The sequence below is a fragment of the Globicephala melas genome, chromosome 15 (assembly GCF_963455315.2).
Source record: "Globicephala melas chromosome 15, mGloMel1.2, whole genome shotgun sequence".
In the NCBI taxonomy this organism is placed as follows: Eukaryota; Metazoa; Chordata; class Mammalia; order Artiodactyla; family Delphinidae; genus Globicephala; species Globicephala melas.
In genome coordinates, this window is record NC_083328.1 from 10,653,252 (window position 1) to 10,669,822 (window position 16,571).

Consider the following 16,571-nt stretch of genomic DNA (forward strand, 5'->3'; position numbering starts at 1 on the left):
ATTAAATGTAAAACAGCAGACAGTGGGAAGATGAGCAGAAAATAGAATTGAATATTTCACACGCCCTTGGATGGGGAAGACCTCTGTGGTTTAGAAGCAGTTCAGGAAGCCACGCAGGAGAAGATCAGAAAGGTTCTATGTCTATGTGTGTAAAAATATCGAAGGCAAGTAAACTGAAAAATAATTGCCACGAACGTGGCATCAAAAGGCTATTCGTTGTTATTACTTATAATAAATTCATTCATTTAACATTTATTGGGCTTGCTGCTAGAGATACAGAGATCAAAGGCTTCGAGCCCTAGGTGCCACCCTGCAGAGGGGGATAGAATCCATCAACCTTGTTTCTAAACTGCCTGTTTATTCATTCATTGGCAGTTGGGGTGTGTCTGGGGGCTTCTATGTACATATTCCCACATACTGATAAGAAAGCACTAGGATATCGTTAGGTAAATGGACAAGTACAAGAACTGGAAATTTACAAAAGAGGGAATATATTTGGTTAGAAAATATATGTAAGAGTTCCCCATCTTGTTAATAATGATTGAAGTATTATACAAATTAAAATGAGGTCGTTTTAGCCTATTAAATTACCAAACTTATTTTTTAATGATAATATCCAAAGCTAGCACAGATGTAGAGAAATAAGTAATATCATGCTCTTGTAAGTAAATGGGTTTTAGACAGTATGTTGAGAACATTTACTGAGTCTAAAATGTCCATATTGTTTGAGAGTAACTGCACTTCTAGGAACTTGTGCAAAGGAAATAATCAAAGATGCAGGCAAAGATTCATATATAAGAATGTTCATAGTATCTATATTCTCCAAAAATAAAAGCAGTTTTTAGACAGTATTTTGAGAATATTTACTGAGTCTAAAATGTCCATATTATTTGAGAGTAACTGCACTGCTAGGAACTTGTGCAAAGGAAATAATCAAAGATGCAGGCAAAGATTCATATATAAGAATATTCATAGTATCTATATTCTCCAAAAATAAAAGCAGTTTTTAAAAAAACATTTTGTTTTTTTGGGGTCGTGCCACGCAGCATGTGGGATCCTAGCTCCCCGACCAGGGATCGAACCCTGCGGTGGAAGCACGGACTCTTAACCACTGGACCGCCAGGAAAGTCCCTCCCAGAAAGCAGTTTTAATGTCCAACAACAGGCAAGTGGACAATTAAATTAAGACATATCTGTACAATAGTTTATTTTGAGTAAAACTCATATTGAAGAATATTTAATGATAATAGATATGCTCAAGATATAATACAAAGTAAAAGAAAAAGCGGGATACACACTATATAGGAGTGGGATCTAAAAAATAAAATGAATGAATGTAATAAAACAGAAACGGACTCACAGGTACAGAGAACAAACTCGTGGTTACCAGTGGGGAGAAGGGTGAGAAGAGGAGCAAGACAGGGGAAGGGGATTAAGAGGCACAACTACTATGTGTGAAATAAATCAGATACAAGGATTAATGTACACCATGGGGAATATAGCCAGTAGTTTTTAATAATTTTATATGCAGTGTAATCTATAAAAATATCAGCTATGTTGTGCCCCTGAAACTAATATAATATTGTACGTCAACTGTATTTAAATTACAAAAAAAAAAGAAAAGGAGGGTGTTTAGCAGAATGTTGGTTATCTGTGGGTGGGGCAGGTGTGCTCTAACAGACATGGAATTCGTGGCTTCTCCCCTAGAGTGTGATGCCAGCAAATCACTTGAACTCTGTGGTTCTCCAAAGAGTCTGTGGACTCCTTGGCTTCACTTGAGGATTTTGCTTTACAAAAATCCCCACTGACTGAAAGGGGGCTTCCTCTTGAGAAGTTGAGGGGAACACACTGAAGAAAGAGATTTGAACCTAACACTGGTTTTGATGGTTGAGAAGGGTGAGCTCTGGGGCCACCAGTGCTGAGTTCCTAGGGACCAAAGATAGACAATGGTTCTGGGGTTGTAGGACCCATCTGTACCCAGCACCTAGGGACTGCAGGAACCCTGAGAGCCACGGTGAGGAAAAGAGAGGTATGGGGTCTGCGATCTTGGTCACGCACGTTCAGCGCCCTTGACTGAGGTCCACCCTGAGAAGAAAGGGCCTTCTTCCTGGTGAAACTCTGATGGTTGGTTGGCAAGTTTGAGGCAGGTGGTGGGGATGTGACTTTCCCTGAGATCAGGTACCTGGCAGGGTGCTTCCAGCCCCAGCTGGGGATGAATGCAAGGAAAGTAGTAGTTGAGGCAGAGACTTGTGTATCAGTCCCTCTTGAAGGAAGCGTAGAAGTCAGATCGCCTCATGTTGGACCATGGAAGCCCCCAGGATTTCGGGCCAATTCAGGGAGAGAAGAAACTTCAAGAGGAAAATGAGACCTCCTGCTAGTAAGACATGAAGAGGCTCAATTATTCGTTGGAAAAATAAAAGCAATGAGATCAACCTCACGCATTTTATGATTGTGAAGTGGTGATAGCCATTGTTCTGCAGTGAGCATATAATTTTATACAGACAAAAACAATAAAATTTAAACAACACGCCCCTCCCACTCTGATGGTTAGGCAATGTGTGAGAGCGTCCCACGGGATTTAAACTTACCTGGCCGCGCGGTGAACCAGATGAGTGTGTGGGCCCTTCTACCCGATAGAGGCCCTCCCTTTAAGGATCTGAGAGTGTGTGTGGTACGTCAACCCCCTCCTGGCAGGCTCCTCACAGCTCCACCTGGGCCTTAGGGGGCATGTCAGCAGCCTCTGGGGTGTTTGGCGGGCCTGCCGGACGCCTGCTCCCCTCCCGAGAATCAGAGTCAGAGTGTTTCTGTCACGGATGGGCTACCCCTGAGCTTCCAGATGGCTCTGAGCAGGGAAATCTTAATCCCAAAGCAACAGACACCCTTCTGTACCCCAGGCACTGAATAAATCAGTGGCGATCTCCAACTCCATAATTCTAACAGAGCCATCTCTGATGGCTGTGCAATTTGCTGTCTCGTGGGTTAGCGACCGGCCGTAATTGATGAGGAAACTGACAGCACTTTGTCTTCCTTCACCACATTTGTCATTCGGCAGCTGGCTTATTCTTTATCTATTGCCTGTGACTCTCTCTCTCTGTGTCTCTCTCCCCCTGGGCACTTGTGGAGCAGATGTATCTCCTCCTCTCCCTACAGACAAAATCTATAAAGCCATAACATGTTTTTAATGCAATTCAGCTTTTTGAAACATGCATAATTGGAGAGTTCCAAAATAATTAGTTTATTATAGTGGGCCTGTAAAAATGAACTTGCATCTCATTTATGAGCCATTAGATCCCATGTTCTACGAGCCTGATTGCTATTAATGCCACCAGCATATAATTTAGCATACTTTATTAAAATGTGTCACAATTGAACATCTCTTGCTCCCAGCCACCACATCTCGGGGCTGGGATGGGCTGTTCTTCCCATAGCAGAATTCTTCCCATAGCAGGCCTGCAGCTTTATTAATTCATTAATTGACTTATTTAATTGTGGTGACATATACATAACATAAAACTTATTATGTTAACTATTTTCAGTGTACAGTTTGATGGTATTGAGGACCTTCAACTTGTTGTGTAACCATCACCACCGTCCATCTTCAGACACCTTTTCATCTTGTAAACCAAAACGCTGAACCCGTTCAACAATAACTCCCCGTGGCCTGAAGCTTTTGCTGCAAAGTCCCCTCCCCACACCCCTGGTGAGTTGCGTTGTGAGGCCCCTTTCTGGGAGAACATATGACATTCGTTCTGTTTCTTTTAGGAGCAGTTAAGCAAAGGAAAGAACTAAAGCATTGGGATGGTGAGGAAACAAAGAAGAGAAAAAAATTCAGGATGTGTAATATGGTTCAACCCATGGGTAGATGGCCGTTGTTCTAGAACGTAAGAACAATTAGCTCTTTCATGGGCACAAACTTGGATTTTTTTCAGATAAATATAATGAAAATAAAAATATTATTGCATATCTGCTACTTATCTTCCACATGTGCCAGATGTAGAACATGGAGAGGGATGAAAGAAGAGTAAGTCCTCTTCCCTCCTTAAGGAACTGTGGGTCTGGTTGGAGAAGAGAGCAGGAATTGATGAAAAGTTGTATAATACAAGAGACTAATAATAATGACTCTGTAACAAAACCCTAAGAAGGGAATTGGAATCGCCTGCAGTCCTGGAACACTGCAGGATTGTGCTCAGGGCAAAGGACCTTGGTGTGGGTGGAACAGGTGAGAATAGTTCTTCATCACCCCCTTTATGTACCCCACAGATAGCTGCCCTGGGTGGGGAGAAGGGGAAAAGGCTGCCGCCAGGTGGAACTCTGGGAAGGGGCAGTGGGCTGCAGTAGGACCTCTGTCTCAGGGTCTACCACGTGATGTGCATACCCCAAACCGTAACCCAGAGATGCTGAACATGAGATGACCTGATATCCCTTTTTTCCTGCATGGATGTCATCAAGGGGCTGACTGGAACATGACTGGGGTCTTCAGGCAGAAGCCCTGGAGCCTGGTACACAAAGGGAGATAGCAGCTCTGTCTCATTTCTTTGTGGTCTCATCACTGAAGAAGGAGAGGGCTCTCCCGCTTTTCCCTCTTAAGGGGGCAAGTTGAGCTTTGTGACTTGATGTTCTGGGCCTACACCAGGGATTAGAGTCTTTCATTTTTTGGTTTATAGAAGAAAACAGCTGGATTGCCACAAAAATGCAGTCTAAAGAGTGGGGGGGTGGGCATCTGAACTTGGGGGCACAGTGATTTCTGAGGCCAGTGGAGGATGTAGAGGTGGTGCTCCCACATGTTAACTCAAGATGGGAAGGATTGTGAGAGGGTGGCACAGGGATGCTTGGGGACTGATCCCAAACACCAAGGTCATGAGAGCCCAAAAGAAGGACACATGGGGCTTCCCTGGTGGCTCAGTGGTTGAGAGTCCGCCTGCCGATGCAGGGGACACGGGTTCGTGCCCCGGTCCGGGAAGATCCCACGTGCCGTGGAGCGGCTGGGCCCGTGAGCCATGGCCGCTGGGCCTGCGCGTCCGGTGCCTGTGCTCCGCAACAGGAAAGGCCTCAACAGTGAGAGGCCCGCATACCGCAAAAAAAAAAAAAAAAAAGGAGGAGAAAGAGGAGGAAAATAGAGAGGGCAGCTGAATATCCCTGGCTGTGACCCTGGTTATCATTGTAATTTTGTGTAAAAAATTTCTGAGCCGCCACTTTCTATACCTATGAAATAAAATGATGGGATTGTACTAACTCTTTTCTTCCAACAAAATTTTACATGGAAGCCCAATATATATGACAGATACCAGTGGGCTACTTAGATTGAAGAGGTGGTGAGTGTGTGTGGGGTGTGTGTAGGGGTGTGTATATTGGGAGGGGGGTGAATACAAAGCCAATAGCTCTACCTTGGAACAAGGTGGAGTAGCTTTGTGCACCCAGGGAACCTCTCTCTGGTTGAATGTTCTCTTACTGGTGCATGGAAGCATCTGGAAGGCATTTGGGAGAGGAGAGCAGAGGCCTTTGGCCCAGGGGAGGGCCTGCATGGGTGTTAGGAATCCCCCAACAGGAGTGATAGAAAAAATGGCCAGACCCATGCTGACATCACCTGGGACGTCCCGTCAGATGAAATCCAAGGTATCTGACGTATCTGTGACTGGTCTGCCAATATTAGCTCCAGAGGGTAGAACAGGCAGCAAGAGGAAACTGCTACTCCGGGCTTAACTCCAATCGGCAGAGTAAACTTGGTTGGTGAAGCAGAATTGACTGAGGTCCTGAGAATTAATGAGGACACAGTATAGAGTTTGTCGTAACCAAGATGGGAAGGAGTCTCTACAGTGAGAGATGCTGTGCAGGTCCTACTGGGTATCAAAAGGCTCAGAATAATGACGGGTACCATTCCTGCAAGTTGGATGATTTGCACAAGGCATCCAAGTACTGGATGCACAAGTTTTCAAGGCCCCAAAGATGAAGGAAGGGGAAATTCGTAGGGACACTCTCTGCTGAGTTCAGGTGTAAATCAGCACGTCTGGACGAGGGAAATGGGGGCTCGTGGCCCAGGATGAATTTGTAGGAATGTTATGTCATGAACGTGGAAGCCTCACGTATTGGGGGCTGCCCAAAAAGCTGAGGAAAATGCAGTAAGCGTTTTCTGATCATAATTGGGACAGATGAAGGGTCAAATATGGGCAGGTGGGCAAGGCCCCTGTCTGCTCTGACGGGGGTGGTGAAGATGGATGGAGAGGGGCGGATCCCGTGGCCCCATTTGATTTCTGCATCCTCCCTCTAGAACGGTGGATTTTGGACTGAAAACTCAGGTGCTGAGTGAGAAACAGGGAGGCAGCAGGGGGTTTGGGTTAAGAGGCTTAGGACAGAGTCCTCACCCTCCGTGATCCTCCTCCTACGTAAAATGGAGATAATAATCTTTATCAGCAGGCCTCATGCTGTGGTCCTCAGGCAGCAGCAGCAGCAACACCTGGGCACTTGTCGCACATGCACATCCTCAGGGCTGACCCCAGACCTGCTGCATCAGAACATCTGAGATTGGGGCCTGGGAAGCTGTTGGAACAGACCCTTCAGAGATTCTCATGCCCCCTCAGGCTTGGAATCCTGTGCATATCACTTGGCTGGCAGGAGGCTGAGAGAAGGGGCAGTATAGAAACACCCTTGCACCCTATAAGACATCTTGAAACGATTAGCTTTTAGTACATAAGTTTGAATGTCCTGGCTTGGACGAACAGCATCCCCAAAGCTTGACAAGACTTCAGATGAGATCACCAAAGTGCTGTCAGCTGGCGGAGCACGATTCGAAAAGAGCAAGTCGGATACTTTCTAGTCTAACCAGATGGAAAGGTCTCAGGAGGAAGTTATAAGGAACAGTTGGAGTAGCCAGAATGGTTCTCTTTCGCTCCAATCCTCTCCCCCCAGGCACCTTCCTCCTTTCATTTAGTCAGTGTAATAAATAGAATTAGAGGTGCACGGGGCTCCTCCGTGCAGGGAAGCATAGATTACTTCTCTAGCGTCAGAGCACTAATTTGTAACGTAGATTAAATCTGGCTTCAGATGGGGGAGGGATGGCACCTTTAAGATTTGCACATCATTTAGGGAAATCACTCACTTTACACGGATTAGAATGTGTCAGTATCAATACCGGGCACTTCCCTGTTGTCACATGATGTTAGGGGAACAGTTATTTCACGTCTGAGTAAAAATCTTACTTGGAGGCTAAAGTTAATGTAGCAAATGGAGCTGTGTGGAAACAGGGCTTGGTCTTGCAAAGTCAGGCAATTGCTCGTCACCGTGCTGGTTAACATATTTTTTCCCCTTCGTCTGTTTTACCGGATATGAGACGATTATTGTTTTGCTTAGAAGAGGCCTTGGCCCCTCTGAACTTGGAACCATGTAACACAGACTCACAGTTCAAAGGTTAAAAGAGAATTGATCTGTGAGCTCTCACCAATCCCTTGCTTTGCTCCCTGCTCTATGAAGGATAAATCTCTTTTTCAGATAAATCCAGATTGGTTTTCCAACAGATTGGCTTTTGGCCTCCCCGGCTGAACAGTACTTTGACATAACCTGGACAGCCTCCCTATAGTTACGAAGAAATCATTTCCAACATCTGAGGTTAATTCACTAAATGAAGCCTTGGATTTTCTTTCAGGGAAGCAAGAAAAATTGTTTGGATGAGGTTAGAAAAGGCTAGGCAAGCTCAGAGAACATTCCCTGGGGCTCCAGCCCTGCACGAAGCTCTATTGGACATTTCTGGCAGCGCTGGATGAATCAACAGTAGGAAAAAAAAGCCCTCACTTTTGCATTGTCTTTTATGTTTTGAGTGACTTATTTATTATCCGAAAGGCCTTGTGAGATAAGAAAGACGGGTGGAATTAGCCTTGTTTGGCAAATGAGTAGACTGTGCCTGGGGAGTAGCTGACTATGGCTGGTCACTCAGCACACATCCAGTTACACCATACAAGGGTCAAGGGGTCTCTGGTCTCTTCCACTGGGCTGTGGCTCCTTCTCATTCAGTGGGTCTGACTCCAAGTGCTTGCAGAAGGAAAGAGAAAAGAAAGAGATGTACAAATCACATTATCCCAGCATAGGGGAATCCTGGCTGCTGTGGCTTCATGCTGTCTCTCCCTGCAGGTCTCAGCATCCCTGCCATTATCATGTTCCTTGAGAACATGTTATTTGGGGAAAGACCTCAAGTTCTCTTGGAAGACCCACACTGCAGCAAGGACTGGTTGATTTGATGTGTTTAAATCTTGCACTGGTGGGAGATCAAGTCTCAGAGGATTGGAAGAGAAAAAACCAAGAGGGGGGAAAAGCTCAAAGGCTGGGGCACAGGCAAGGGTCCCAGGGCTGAAGGGGGCTACAATGGGCGCCCTGGCCTAGGAGGTGCCTGCAGGCCCTTGATGTATAGAGGTATTTGTATTTGTGTGCAAGGGAGTGGCACACAAGAGCCAGAAGAGTCTCATCAAGAAATTCCTGGGAGTGAGCCTTGCATGGAGAAGGAGGCCTGTTGTGATCTGAAAAGGAACTATAAGAAGGGGACCAGGTGGCCGACCTCAAGGACACAGGGGAATAGGGAAAGCCTTGGCCTTCTGAAAGCCACCAGACTTAAGTTCAAGCCAATAGAGGATGACAGGCTATCAGACGTCTCTGTGCTGACGATATTTGGAGAGTCCTTGTTTATTTTGTCTAATTGGAGTGAAAAAATATACGTTATGGGTTGAATTGTGACCTCCCCAAATTCATATGTTGGAGTCCCAAGGCCCAGTACCTCATAAGGGGACTGTATTTGGAGACAGAGTCTTTAAAGAGATAAAGATAAAATGAGGTCGTTAGGATGGGACCTAATCCAATATGACTGGTGTCCTTATAAAAAGGGGAAACTTGGACGCAGAGACAGACACGAACAGAGGGAAGGTGATGTGAAGACACAGGGAGAAGACGGCCATTTACAAACCAAGGAGAGAGGCCTGGAGCAGATCCTCTTCTCACAGCCCTCGGGAGGAACCAACCCTGCCAACACCTTGGTCTCAGACTTAACAGCATCCAGACTGTGAGGCAATACATCTCTGTTGTCCAAGCCCCCCAGTCTGTAGTACTTTGTGACAGCAGCCCTAGCCAACAAACATAATCTGTTACAATAAAAATAGCCGCCCCCAATGTGGATGAACCTTGGAAACGTTATGCTAAGTGAAAGAAGCCAGACACAGAAGGTCAGCCACTGTATGATTCATTTTCTATGCAATGTCCAGAATAGGTAAATCCACAGGGACAGAAAGCTGATTAGTAGGGTTGCCAGGGGCTGGGAGAGGGAGGGAGTGAGGAGTGACTGCGTCACGGATCTGAGTCTCCTCTGGGGAGACTCCTCTGGGGAAAATGTAGCTAGATAGTGGTGATGGCTGTGCGACATCATGAATGTATCTCATGCCGATGAATCGTACACTTTAAAAGGGTTAGTTTTCTCTTCTGTGCATTTCGTCTCATTTTAAACAAATGAATGGGTTGTGTGCGTCCGTGGTAGATAAGAGCCTGTTGGGAAGGGTACCCGCTTCCGCTCTGCCGTTTGCCTCGAGGGGGTGGGCGGTGGTAGCCTTGGAAAGGATGCAGAAGCGTATGGAATCCCTGGGGCCAGTGGGAAGGGAGAAAGGGCACTGGATCCTAGTCTGCTCAAAGTGACTGTGGTGTTGGACAGGCATTGCTGAGCTAAGGGGACAGGAAGCTCCTTGACCTCGACCTGTATTCTGGTTGTGCTGAGCCCTGCACACTGTCTGGATGAATCCCTAGAGTAGGCATGTGTCCTTGGGGTGCCCGAGCCTCTTTTGAACACTCTTCTCGTGTTGAGAAGTTTCCACGCTTTTGAGTCTTGCCTCCCAAGCCAGTATCACTTTTCTCCAGGCTTCCTTGCAACTGGGGCGCAGGGATTAACCAGATGCAATGGCCCGGGAACAACTTAGCAGCGATGACACGAGGAAGGAGGCTCTTTGCAGAATTTGTTCCGTGGGAGGGTGGGAGAGGGTGTCCAGCCTTCAGAGGCAGCTGAAAGGGGCCCAGGATTGGCGTCCCTGGCCCACAGTGGAGGAGTGCCTTCAGTGTGTCGTTACAGCTCTCCCCGTGGCAGGAGCAGTTCCAGAATGTTCTGTCGACTGTGCTTCTGACCTCAGAGCCCCCAGCCTGGACTCTGCAAGCCCTTGTGGTGATTCTCAGGCTGCCTTTTATACCTGAACAAAGTGGGGGCTTGTCAGTCAGAACCTTGGTGTGTTAATGCTTTTACCTCAATAATAACAAAAGCTTCGACGTTCAGGCAACTCTTGGCCTCTGTGTTCCAACCATGGGTAGAAAGCCAGGCAGCAGGGACTGTAAAATCAAAAATGCCAAGAAGACCAAGGACAACCCATTCTGTGTTCTAGAGAATTCTGAGCCCCATTTCTATCCTGCTTATCCCAATTGTTCTTTGGATCACATGGGCCAGTCAGTTCTTTCCTTTGCTTCAGCCAGTTCATACTGGGTTTCACTCACATGTAATCCAGTCCCACTTAAGTACGCCCCAAAACTGCAGGGCGTCCATCCGCATCTGCTTGGGTTCCACCCAGAGGGAGCTGGGAATGGGGCCCTTTAGGCCAAGTGTGAGCGGTTAGGTGGGGAATGCAATGTTCCTACCTCAAAGGCAGTAGCAACCCTCCAACAGACTCTGGGAAATCTCCTTGACAGCATCTCTCTAGTACAGAGAACTCTGCTGTCAACTTTTCCACTTCAGCCTAAAGCTATTCCCCCAATTCCTGGACCTCCCCCCGTCTGGCCCTGGGCCCTCATCTTGGCCTCGTCTGGGCTCACAGACTGACTGGCTTGCCAGACCTGCTCCCTTTTCTCACTGAGTGAACGTCATCTCCCAGAGTCTCAGTTTCTCATCTGTAAAATACGATGAAAATATCTTCTCAGCAACCCCACACAAGTTTGTTGTGGAAAGATGGAAACTACGGTGTGTGAAGTGGTTGGTACAGTGCCTGTCACAAGAGTCTTTTCTCATCTGTAAACCATGAATAACTTTCCCTGGTGAGTGTCTCATGGTTTACCTGCTTTATGGGAAACACAGCAGGTAAAGCACTTCCAACAGTGCTGGGCACATTCTCAAATGCTCAAATGCGAGTTTCCTCCTTTCATCCATGAGGCCGAGACCCTCCAGCTATTCTGCTCCCACAGTCCTGGTATTTTTGCTGGTGCCTTTGGTCCTCTGATGTGCGTGATCCCCCATCTCTCCCTCCCTAAGGACTTTCTTGACAATCCCATTGTGTGTGGGGAAGGATGGACTAACGTTTCACCAAATGACCCTTTGAGAAAAGCATCAGAAAATTATCCTTAGCGAGGGGCTCTGATTAATTTAAAGACTGCTCTTGGGAAAGAATTTGCCATATTAAATACAGTGGGACCTCCCTTGGAGATATTCAGTGTTGAAGGTATCCTAAACACTCTTGCGTTACCACTAACCATTTTAACTTTACCAACAGGAAATGTCACTGATGGGCCAAAGGGAATATTTCCTTTTGCCACCAGGGCTTTTTAAGCCCAAGCTCTGGGAAGGGTGAAGGGGGAACTTCTGGAGGTGTTTTCTACTGAATACAGCCACTGTGTCAAAGATACTCTTGTCACTTGATTTGTGAAGGCAAATGATTTCAAGTGAACGTAGGCTTTACTCTCCAATTAAAAGTACTGGATGTTCTCCAACGTGGCAAATTCTCCCCTGGCTTTGCAGAGGATGATAATGAGTTATTGCTAATAGAACCATAAAGCTGTTATTTGTGTGAGTAAAATGGAGCTAATGTGTAGATAAAATTAAGCTTTAAAATGAAATATTGTTAAAACAAAACAGTTAGTGAATTTAGACACGTTATTGAGCAGGTAAGTTTTGCAACTGACCAGAGTGGATAATTTTAATTGGTCTCCTTGAATCAAAATCAATATTGGAAATTGTACGGCATATCAGAAACATATCTGTCTCCTCCTTCTGTTCATATTTGGATCATTTCCGGCATGAATCCCAGGTCCTGTCTCATCAGTCCTCATGGGCCAGGAGGGAGGGCCTGGGTCAGATCATTCTCTGCTCTTATGGAGGGCACCTAATCAATCCTGAAATCCAGGAGAACTCTGCCTGATCTCAAGATAAACTTTCCAGGGATATAGTGCAAAATCCAAGTGCCAATCTTATCCTGTGCCAACTTCAGCCTTGGGAGGGAAATTAATAGCTGGATTCAGGCAGGACCCTCCACAAGAGGGCCTCAGATTTGTAATATTAGTGGGCGAGAAGCAGAACAGCAGAGACAGAAGCACTCACTTCTATCCTTCCCACAGTTCAGATCTCTAGAATCCTACGGACGCTTAGTTCTAATCGGTTATACATCACCTAAGATGCTTTGGGTGTGGCTGGGTCCCGGAGGTGGTATGCCTTCCCTGGCATTGCCAGGAAAATGCCATGCATTGAATGGCTTAGATTAGGGGTTGGCAAACCACAGCTTGTAGGACCAAATCCCACCATCTGATTTTGTATGAGCTAAGAACAGTTTTTACATTTTCAATAGTTGAAAAAAATCAAAAGAAGAGTAAGAGTTCATGACACGTGGACTTATGTGAAATTCAAATTTCAGTGTCTGTAAGCAAAGTTTTCGGGGAGCACAGCCACACCCATTAGTTTATGTATCGTCTGTGGCTGCTTCCTCGACATGATGGAGGAGTCGAGTGGTTACAGTAGAGACGGTAGGGCCCACAAGCCTGAAATATTTACTGTATGGTCCTTTACAGAAAAAGTTTCTTCTTGCTTCGGCTATTTGCTGTCCTTGAAGGACTGGAGCTGGGTATGGGGGCGCTGTAGGGATGAGGGCTAGATACTGGGGGGTTTTTTTTTGGCTTTTCCAGTCTTGTATTCTTTTTTTTTTTTTTAACATCTTTATTGGAGTATAATTGCTTTACAATGGTGTGTTAGTTTCTACTGAACCACAAAGTGAATCAACTATACATATACAGATATCCCCATATCTGTTCCCTCTTGCGTCTCCCTCCCACCTTCCCTATCCCACCCCTCTAGGTGGTCACAAAGCACCAAGGTGATCTCCCTGTGCTATGCGGCTGCTTCCCACTAGCTATCTATTTTACATTTGGTAGCGTATATATGTCCATGCCACTCTCTCACTTTGTCCCAGCTTACCTTCCCCCTCCCCATGTCCTCAAGTCCATTCTCTACATCTGCGTCTTTATTCCTGTCCTGCCCCTAGGTTCTTCAGAACCATTATTATTTTTTTTCAATTCCATATATATGTGTTAGCGTACGGTATTGGTTTTTCTCTTTCTGACTTACTAGACACTTGAACAAGATCAGGATTTTATTAAGGAGAAGGAAAGGGGAAGCCGATGCTATGCAGGAAATTAATGGTGTTCCTTACATTTGAGAAGCCATCCAATTTCTCTGAGACTCATTTTCCACACCTGCAGATGTGGGGTATAGCAGATAAGTTTCTGGGGAATTGGTGAGAATTCAGGAGAAGGTGTGTAGATATGACTGGGTGACGTATGAAGGAAGGAGGGAAGGGAGCAAGGAAGGAATAGGGAGTCGTCAAAGGTGAGGTTGGGGAGGTGAGCTGGCCCCTATCATTGGCTTTATTCTTCAACATATAGTGGGCTTTGAAATGCTTCAAACAAATGACGAAGTGGCATTTGCATTGGAGGGAGAGAACATGGCATTTGGTGTGGCTAGAGCAGAAAGGTCATTTGGTCAGAGAGCAACAAAAATGGAATGCTCATTGAAAGGGAAACTCATCAGATTGCTTTCTCCTTAACCTTCCCCCAGGAGAGGGAAGAGACAAGGAAGGGACAGCTCTAGGGAACAGGATATGGGATTATATGGGTGAAGCACACTCAGAATAACCCTATTAAAACGGGCATCTGGTCAGAAAGCTGTGTGTCATGCAGTGATGCTCAGACTAGGAGGGTGGTGGGAGGAGCACGGCCCACAGCGGGCTTCCTGAGAGAACATGGAGAACGCTGTCTCAGAGGCCACAGGTTCTTGCTCTGTGACTTGGAGCAAATGGGTCCACCTTTCTGGTTTTCTGTTTTTTATTTATTTATTTAATTTTTTTTTGCGGCACGCGGGCCTCTCACTGTTGTGGCCTCTCCCGTTGCGGAGCACAGGCTCCGGACGCGCAGGCTCAGTGGCCATGGCTCATGGGCCCAGCCGTTCCGCGGCATGTGGGATCTTCCCGGACCGGGGCACGAACCCGTGTCCCCTGCATCGGCAGGCGGACTCTCAACCACTGCGCCACCAGGGAAGCCCCTGGTTTTCTGTTTTATAATCTGAGAATGAGAACTCTCCAATGAGATCATTTCTTTGAAAACATGAATGTACTAGCAGGAATAGACTCAAGCTTCGAGAGACCCAAAGTTGAAATACTTGGGGAACTCTCTTTAAGGAAAAAGAAATACCAAATTGAACGAGAAAGGAAAAATTTATAAGGCGGCAGGAAATCTGACAAATGATGTATTTTAAAGTGATGAAAAACACTCTAAACGTCACAAAAATTCAGAAAACTATCAAAATATTATTATGAATGAACTGCTTGATAAATTCTCATCCAGTTTTTGGCTGCATACTTTTGGCTCACTTTTTTTTTTTTTTTTTTTTTTTTGATGTGGACCATTTTTTAAAAGTCTTTATTGAATTTGTTATGTTACTGCTTCTGTTTTATGTTTTGGTTTTCTGGCTGCAAGGCATGTGGGGTCTTAGTGGCCTGACCAGGGATTGAACCCGCACCCCCTGCATTGGAAGGTGAAGCCTTAACCACTGGACCTCCAGGGAAGTCCCTTGTCTCATTTCTTCATATGACAATGCTTTTATTACATTTTCTGAAGAGAGGATAGAATGATAACTTAGCCTTTTCGATGGAAATTTGTTTTTAATGATTGATAACTGGACAGAAGGAAACACGTGACTCATCCCACAGCTATACTTGCTGTTTGCAGTCTCTCTCCAGGTCTGTGACCTGCAAACACAGGGATTCTAGTATTTTCTATTTGGCATGACTCCCATCAAAAAACGTAAGCGTGGGGTGTGTTGGTCATTGTGTACACTGTACCACTGCGTGAATTCCTAACGCTAAGAGTTTACATTTTTGCCTGGACATCAATGAGAACTGAACTCTCTACGTACACTGTTACCTGCCTGATGTAAGAAAGACACGTATTTCATACCTTGTTCCTGTTCCATTGCCCATGTGCTTCTGATGCTATGTCAGGATCCAGGGGAGCTGGCTGTGTGCAGCAGGGATATTCCTGAAAACCAGGATGGTTAGAACAAGTGACTTGAAGCCATATATGTGTCTTAATGAACTAAGCCAAAGGTGTCTCTCGTGCGCCTTAGCCAGACCCAGATATTCAATAAGTGATACTGAGACAACTTGCCATCCTAATGGAAAGATCATATTATTTCCGTACCACTCATAAATACCTCCAATAGTCTATGTGGATTAAAGACATACATGTAACAAACAAACCCATGAGACGCTTAAAGGAGCACGTAGGAGAATTTCTTAATGACATTGGTGTAGGGGAGGATATCTTAAATCAGTTGGAAAAGGAAAACCTCATAAAAGGAGACAACAATAGAATTAGCTTCATCAAAATTTTAAATGTCTGTGATGACAATAGACGCTGTAAAAACAACTGCTATTTTTTTTAACATCTTTATTGGAGTATAATCGTTTTACATTGTTGTGTCAGTTGATGCTGTATAACAAAGTGAATCATCTCTACGTATACATACATCCCCATATTCCCTCCCTCTTGCGTCTCCCACCCTCCCTATCCCACCCCTCTAGGTGGTCACAAAGCACCAAGTTGATCTCCCTGTGTTATGCGGCTGCTTCCCACTAGCTATTGTTTTACATTTGGTAGTGTATATATGTCCATGCCACTCTCTCACTTCATCCCAGCTTACCCTTCCCCCTCCCTGTGTCCTCAAGTCCATTCTCTATGTCTGCGTCTTTATTCCTGTCCTGCACCTAGGTTCTCAACACTGTTCCAAGTCTTTTGCACGTATTATCTCACTTAATTCTAATAACAATAAAATGAAGAGTATTATTACCTCCATTTTAAAGATGAGGGAACCGACTAACAGCCTTGTAAAGCAATTATACCCCAATAAAGATGTTTAAAAAAATAAAATAAAATAAAAAAATAAAGATGAGGGAACCGAGGCAGAGGGAAATCAAATAATTTTCCCAATGCCATGTGGTTAGTTTATAAGTGGCTGAGTTAAGAGACTTACTCTTAACTAAATGTGTTATCCTATCTCACCTTCTTGCCATTTTATTTGTAATAAAGTGAAAAGACATGGCACAGATGAAGAGAAGATCCTTGCAATTCATAAAACCATCAGAGGATCAACATTCAGAATATATAAAGACCTCCTACATGCCAATTAGAAAAATAGAAACGGCTCAATTGAAAATGGGCAAGGTATGGAGGTTCCTTAAAAAACTACAAATAGAACTACCATACGACCCAGCAATCCCACTACGGGGCATATACCCTGAGAAAACCATAATTCAA

The 16,571-nt window shown here is 45.3% G+C and overlaps 1 long non-coding RNA gene across 2 annotated transcripts in view; it reads left to right on the plus strand.

Moving 5' to 3' along the window:
• Positions 1-16,571, plus strand: part of LOC115861286 (uncharacterized) — a 591,507-nt gene that overhangs the window by 364,110 nt on the left and 210,826 nt on the right. The window lies entirely within an intron of this gene.